General features: G+C 42.5%; 1 long non-coding RNA gene across 2 annotated transcripts; it reads right to left on the bottom strand.

Annotated features, from left to right (window-relative positions):
• Positions 1-307: 307 nt before the first annotated feature.
• LOC104911281 lies at positions 308-5,337 on the bottom strand. Of its 2 annotated transcripts, none has more exons than XR_002115532.2 (4): positions 4,939-5,198; positions 4,506-4,656; positions 3,505-3,651; positions 308-1,915 (listed from the first exon to the last, which is right to left on the bottom strand). It is a non-coding gene; the product is annotated as an uncharacterized LOC104911281 (long non-coding RNA). The 2 variants fall into 2 exon arrangements; XR_793791.2 differs by lacking the exon at positions 4,939-5,198 and adding an exon at positions 5,212-5,337 and having other exon boundaries at positions 311-1,915.
• Between the last annotated feature and the right edge of the window lie 371 nt (positions 5,338-5,708).

Genomic DNA, 5,708 nt, shown 5'->3' with positions numbered 1-5,708 from the left:
ACTCCAGGCTGACATCTAACCTGACACAAATATGCTGTTGAGTGTAAGAGTCCTTGTTAAGAAAATGCTGAGAATCTGTGTGCATAAGCCTGGCAGTTCTGATTTAAATCAGAAAATGGATCTGTTTGGGAGGTAGACCACACGTCTGAAAGTTATGAAAGGGAACACCAATAATAACCGTCTACGGCAGAGCACGTTCCTTGGAATGTGGAAATTACTGTATTACAACAAAGCTGCTGTTTCCACCGGGGTGTTTTGTAGCCCGTCTCATAATATTATGTATTTCAGCAGATCCTTGTAATTACAAATTTAAGACTTAAATCCTCAGCTTTTCTTTATGTTCTTAAACTACCCCTATAGGTATCCTCACTTCAAGCTTAAATCAGACCCAAAACACAAGGTGAAACGGGGCTGATTGAATTCCGGCACTTTATAATGATATTTATTAAGCTAGTTTTGAAGAGAAATGTTGAGCCGAGCGTTTCATTTAAATCCAACGGTCCTTCCAAGCCCACCAAAATTGTTTAATTAAAACCAAGGTGCGCATTAATAAGCAAGGATATCATTTTGTCATTTATATGTAATTTCATTATTTTGTTAGGGGAATGCAAAATGAAGAAAGCCCCCAAAAACACAGCAAAAAGGAAGGACCGGTAAGCCTGATAATAGCCCTCCGTGGAGAAGAAATAAGTATACAACAGAAGAAAAGCACAGTGAGGAACATAATGTTAGTAAAACACTCTTAATGCTACACAAGCTGCAGAAAATGCTACTTTGCATTTGGGCCGCAGCATCGTTAACTGTGGGCAATTGAGTAAAGAGTGCACCTTTTCAACTAATTCCTCGTGCTGGAGACATAGCCACATCCAGAGTCCTACCTCATTAATATGCTATAGTGGTCAAATAGGAGATTAATAGCAAAGTCACCTGCTAAACCTACAAGGAACCTGTTGATTAACAATAAGCTCCAAAAATAAGATACCAGGCTGCAAAGCAAAATCGAGTCCAAGGGCAACAAGTGCTTCTGTAATTTATTCCTTCTTTACACAAGGGCATAAAGCTCCCTTTATAACCGTGTTTTCAAGGCCCTGCTGTGAGCTGTAGGTGTGAGCTTTTCAGCTGATTTATTAATTTTAGTTTCAATCAAAGTGTCACCTGCAGACACAAAAATGTAGGCCTTGCCATAGAAAATACAGTTTAAAAAAAAAACACAAAAAAACAAACCAAAAAACAGCAAAAACAGAGTGAGAGAAAGAGGGGAAAAGAGTGAGAGAGGGGAAATAAAGAAGGAGAAAGACCAAAGGTTTAATTCTGAGAATCCATGCCAGCAATATTCTTTTTTTTTATATGAGCACCAGACGGCCTGTTCTCCACAAAGCCAAAATAATTCTCAGCCACATAATTAAAAAAAAAAAAAATCCAAAATTAAACATTTTTGTCATACTTGGAAAGTCAGCCCCAGAGCCGGGAACTCGCGCTAACCCGGCGGCTGCCAAAACAATCGGCCCCTGTTGTCAGTAGGGGGACATTCTCCCCAACGAACCGCCTGAACAACAAGTCCACAGAGCAAAATGTGCAAAAAATTCTCAATTAGTTGTCTTTATTTAGTGAACACTATGGGGTCCTCAACGGCGCTATAGAATTATGGCAGGAAAGCTGAGCTCTTCAGTGGCTTATTAGCATTCTCCGAGGGTTGGAGTGCTGTTGGTAGCAGACTGGTGCCTCCAAGAGCTGGTGGTGGGACCCCGGCACTCCTTCAGCTTTGTCCTTTTGTCCTTCCCAGCCAGCAGGAAGTACGGCCCGATGTCCGGGGTATTCTGGGATACCTTCGTCTCATTCATGGCTTGCAGCACCAGCACTCCCCATGCCTTTGTCAGCTGCCACAAGCATCCTCCTTGCCTGGGAAGCAGGAACCCTGGGTTTGCCATTTTAAAAACGTAGTTAGAAAGTGGGTCTGCTCCCTCCTCCTCCTCCCCCAGCAGCTTTCCCAAATGAACATCGCTGTCAATGGGCCGGGGTCGAAGAAGCTAAATGTTATGCTGCCGTCCTATTAAATTACATCAGATGTTATCAACAACCCGCTCCAACGTTACAGCAAAGGAAGGCAAATGGGGTAGATGGAAGCATCTCCCCATCCAATCCTTATCTTAATTTAAATGTAAAGTGATTTTTTTTTTTAAGTAAAAAAAAAAAAGGGGGAGAAAAAACATTGGGTAGCAAGTGCTGGAAATGTCTTTTCTGAGAAAGAGGGTATTTGCTGCTTTAGGGAAAACACTATCATTGACTAAATTACAAGTTGTCTTATCAACTGCCATAAGCCTTGAAGTCTAATTAATTTAGTACTGATCAATAGCCTTGAATGAAGCATTGATTTCTGCGGCTTTCCAGGGCTGAAGTAGAATCACATTCTTTGCTCCATCCACACTCCTCTCACAGGAACCACACATTTGTGTTATTAACATTTGTTTCCCCCTCTTCAGAGTCCAGAAAGCATTTCAGGAATTACTTTCCATGGAAATGTTGATCTTTTAATTTAATTCTGAATAAAGAAAGTGGCATAACTGGAAGAATATGCTTCCCAGGAAGTATATTTTTCTCTTGAGTTATATTCTGCTATAAAAATCATTTATGAGGAAAAAGATTCAATGAGTAGATCATCAAATGGCTTCAAACTTGGCAAAAGTATAGAAAAATCAATGAGGCTTTCCTCATTGACGCTTACCAATGTGTTGATGCCCACCAAAGTGTGTCTTCTTGAATATCTATGATGGGTTCAGCAGAAGGATCTCTGCTTAGTTCCCAAAATAGAGATCTACAGCTTTCTGGAAAGCGTGCTTAAAAGACTCCAGCATCAACCGAAACTGAGGTCCTCTATCAGTCATCGGAATAAGAACAAAGTCTTTGAACACCAACGCCTGAGCCTGAAAGTGAAACTGCTTAACTCCTGTGGACATGTTCAAGTCGCCATGAACAGATGTGCCATGGCCACCCATGGAAAATGAGGTCCTCAGCGGGGCCGTGCAAGTCTCAAGCCTGAGATTCACTAGAGTAGGCCTCATTGGCCGTTGGAACAGGCCTCACTGACTAGGATTTCTGAGCTGTCTTTGGCTCGTGGTGATTTGGGCTGGTGTCCCCTAGGGAGATAGAAGTGGACTCATTGGTATCCACAAGCCTTAAGCTGAGCCCTACAGGTGGAAAAGAGAAGTGTGCAAACCCTCCCCTGTATGTCAGCCTTGAGGAGGGCATCCGATCTGGAGGGATTCTACATCCCTGAAGATGCTCCACTATCAGCAACACAACCCATGCTAGGACATGGGCTCCTTGTTTTGTCAGAATTACTTAAGCCCAAATCCACCAGGACAAAAGAGTGGAGAAAGGGCCAAATCCAGCTGGCAGGGTCCCTACCTTACTTCTGCTGGGAAGTGCTTTGACAGCTCCAGTGAGCGGTGAAAGGGAGATCAGAGTCAGGCCCTAAATGCTTACAAATTAGCTTAAATGCCAAACCTGTGTGAGCAGAAGGAGTCAAGCTTCGTGACAGGTCTCCTACAAGCCCTGTGCCTCCACCGTGCTCCCTGGTGGAGGTACACTACTTGCTTGCTTTCTTTTTCCCCCGTGCTTCCTCTTATGAAAGTAGCTGCACTCAACTGGTTCCTGTGGGGAAAACAGAAAGGTTGTGGGGGAGTCACAATAGGAGGAAAAAAAAAAAAAATCTAAAACTGCAGAGAATTACATTTACCTTTACAAAATTTGGCCTTTTTAGCTTCAAGTTAAAAAACAACAAAAACACAACAAAAACCACACCACAAAAGTCCCACTCCTAATCTGTTTGGGGGCCTCCATGAGTTTCCATAGCACTTTACAAAAGATCTTTATTGAAGAAAGGATTGGACAAACTTTCCTTATATGTGTGGCCCTAGTCATTAATTGCCCCTGTCTTCTTTACCAAGGCCTTATTCCTATGTAAATACCCTTGCATAATGTTACAGGCTATTGTCAGGCCAGCGCCAGTCAGTCGCCACTTATATGCATTTTTATTTCAATCCGCTGCGCAGAGAATGAAAAGATGTCTGGACTTAAGCTGTTTACCAACTGGGCCAAAGCTGCAGTGTGGAAGAACTGAAGAAAGCACCAGGCAACTGCAGGAACAGACTTTGACAATGCGAGCAGCCATTTTCAGTTGAGTTATTAACCTACCCTGAAACTCTTCTAATCTATGCCTTTTTTAAAGAACAAATGTACTGAACCAAACATGAATGAGGCAGCGCTATTAAGAGAGAAATCCTCTAAAGGACCATTGAGCGCAACATAGGTTTGTAATCATTTTGTCTCAGTTGCCTGCTACCAACATTATCAATGATGAAAATGCTTGCTCAGTTGTGGTGGATTGTCTCGTAATTAAATGACAGCGCCGTACTGTAAAAGAACATGCAGAAACACAGGAGATACCGGGGGCTTTCAAACGGGCCGCGCGGGGAAAGGAGTAGGGGTGGGGATGGATTACAAACCGACTTGGAATTGAGAACGTTGCAATCTTCCTTGTAGAGCGCCAGCGCATTTTTAGGATGGCTCTGTAAGAATAAAGCCTCAAAACGTGCTGTCGCGTGGAGTATCCTTCAGATAAAAGGCAACGAAACTACGTAGAGGGAATTCTTCCTCCTTTAGGTTTAAGCAAAGCACAAAAATGAGAAATCAAGCCTCACCTACACTCAGAGGAAAAGGAGCCTTCTAAGTTTGCTGCGGGCTACATCTTTGTAGTGACTTAATGGCACTACAATCTACATAGTGTAGTATTAGCCTTAAGAAACTCTTGACTATTTGCATGCATATTAGAATCCAATGAGAGCTTAATAAGTGCATATATATGACAGAGGAAACATCTCATTGCATAGTTAAAGCTACAAAAAAACATTGAGGGAGGCCAAGTCTCAAGTTAATTACCATTACAATGCAATCAAGTACGGCAGTCATAGCTGAAAACCTTTTCTATTAAGACCGCTAGGCTCAACCTTGTCTCTGCAGGTCAGCTCCAGCACAGATAACCTTTCCAGCAGACAAATACATGTAAAATTGGCTCATCTAATTAAAAGCTCAGGGAGGTGTAGAAAAATACCAGCACACTGAGCCTGAGCAAACCACAGAGTACCCCCTCCAGCTGGATAGAGCTACAATACGTAGCTGCTGTTTGTTCTGGAAGGAAACTGAGTCACTTACCATTTCAATAGGTTAATCAATTGACAATTAAATGGAGAAATTGGTTAACTCTGCAACAATTAACATGACACTCTATTAAGTACACTTTCTAATTGCCACAGCTGCAAGTGAAAATTAACGGCCGTGTCAAAGCAGCCGCAATAGGTTGTGCTGCTTCTGGTGCTGTTAATATAATAAAAGTGACTGAAAACACCTGTGCTTAATTTCACGCCCTTCAGCACAGGGAGGAAAGGGTACAGCATGAGTTCTGCATTTAGCTAATGAACAAACCACGTGTTTGTTGTGTGCGTACACATATTATACAGATACATGCTAAGACATAGGTGTTGGTTGGTGTGCATGCACAGGTGTATGCTGTTCTTTCAGTATCTAAAGGGGGGGCTATGAGAAAGAAGGGGACAGACTACAGCGCGGGCTGTTGTGACAGGATGAGGGGAAAAAGAGGGTAGGATACAAGGAAAATGTTTTTTACAACAAGTATAGCGCTGGCTCAGGTT

Source organism: Meleagris gallopavo, chromosome 5 (genome assembly GCF_000146605.3).
Source record: "Meleagris gallopavo isolate NT-WF06-2002-E0010 breed Aviagen turkey brand Nicholas breeding stock chromosome 5, Turkey_5.1, whole genome shotgun sequence".
Classification (NCBI taxonomy): Eukaryota; Metazoa; Chordata; class Aves; order Galliformes; family Phasianidae; genus Meleagris; species Meleagris gallopavo.
This window is presented reverse-complemented; position numbering and strand designations above follow the sequence as displayed.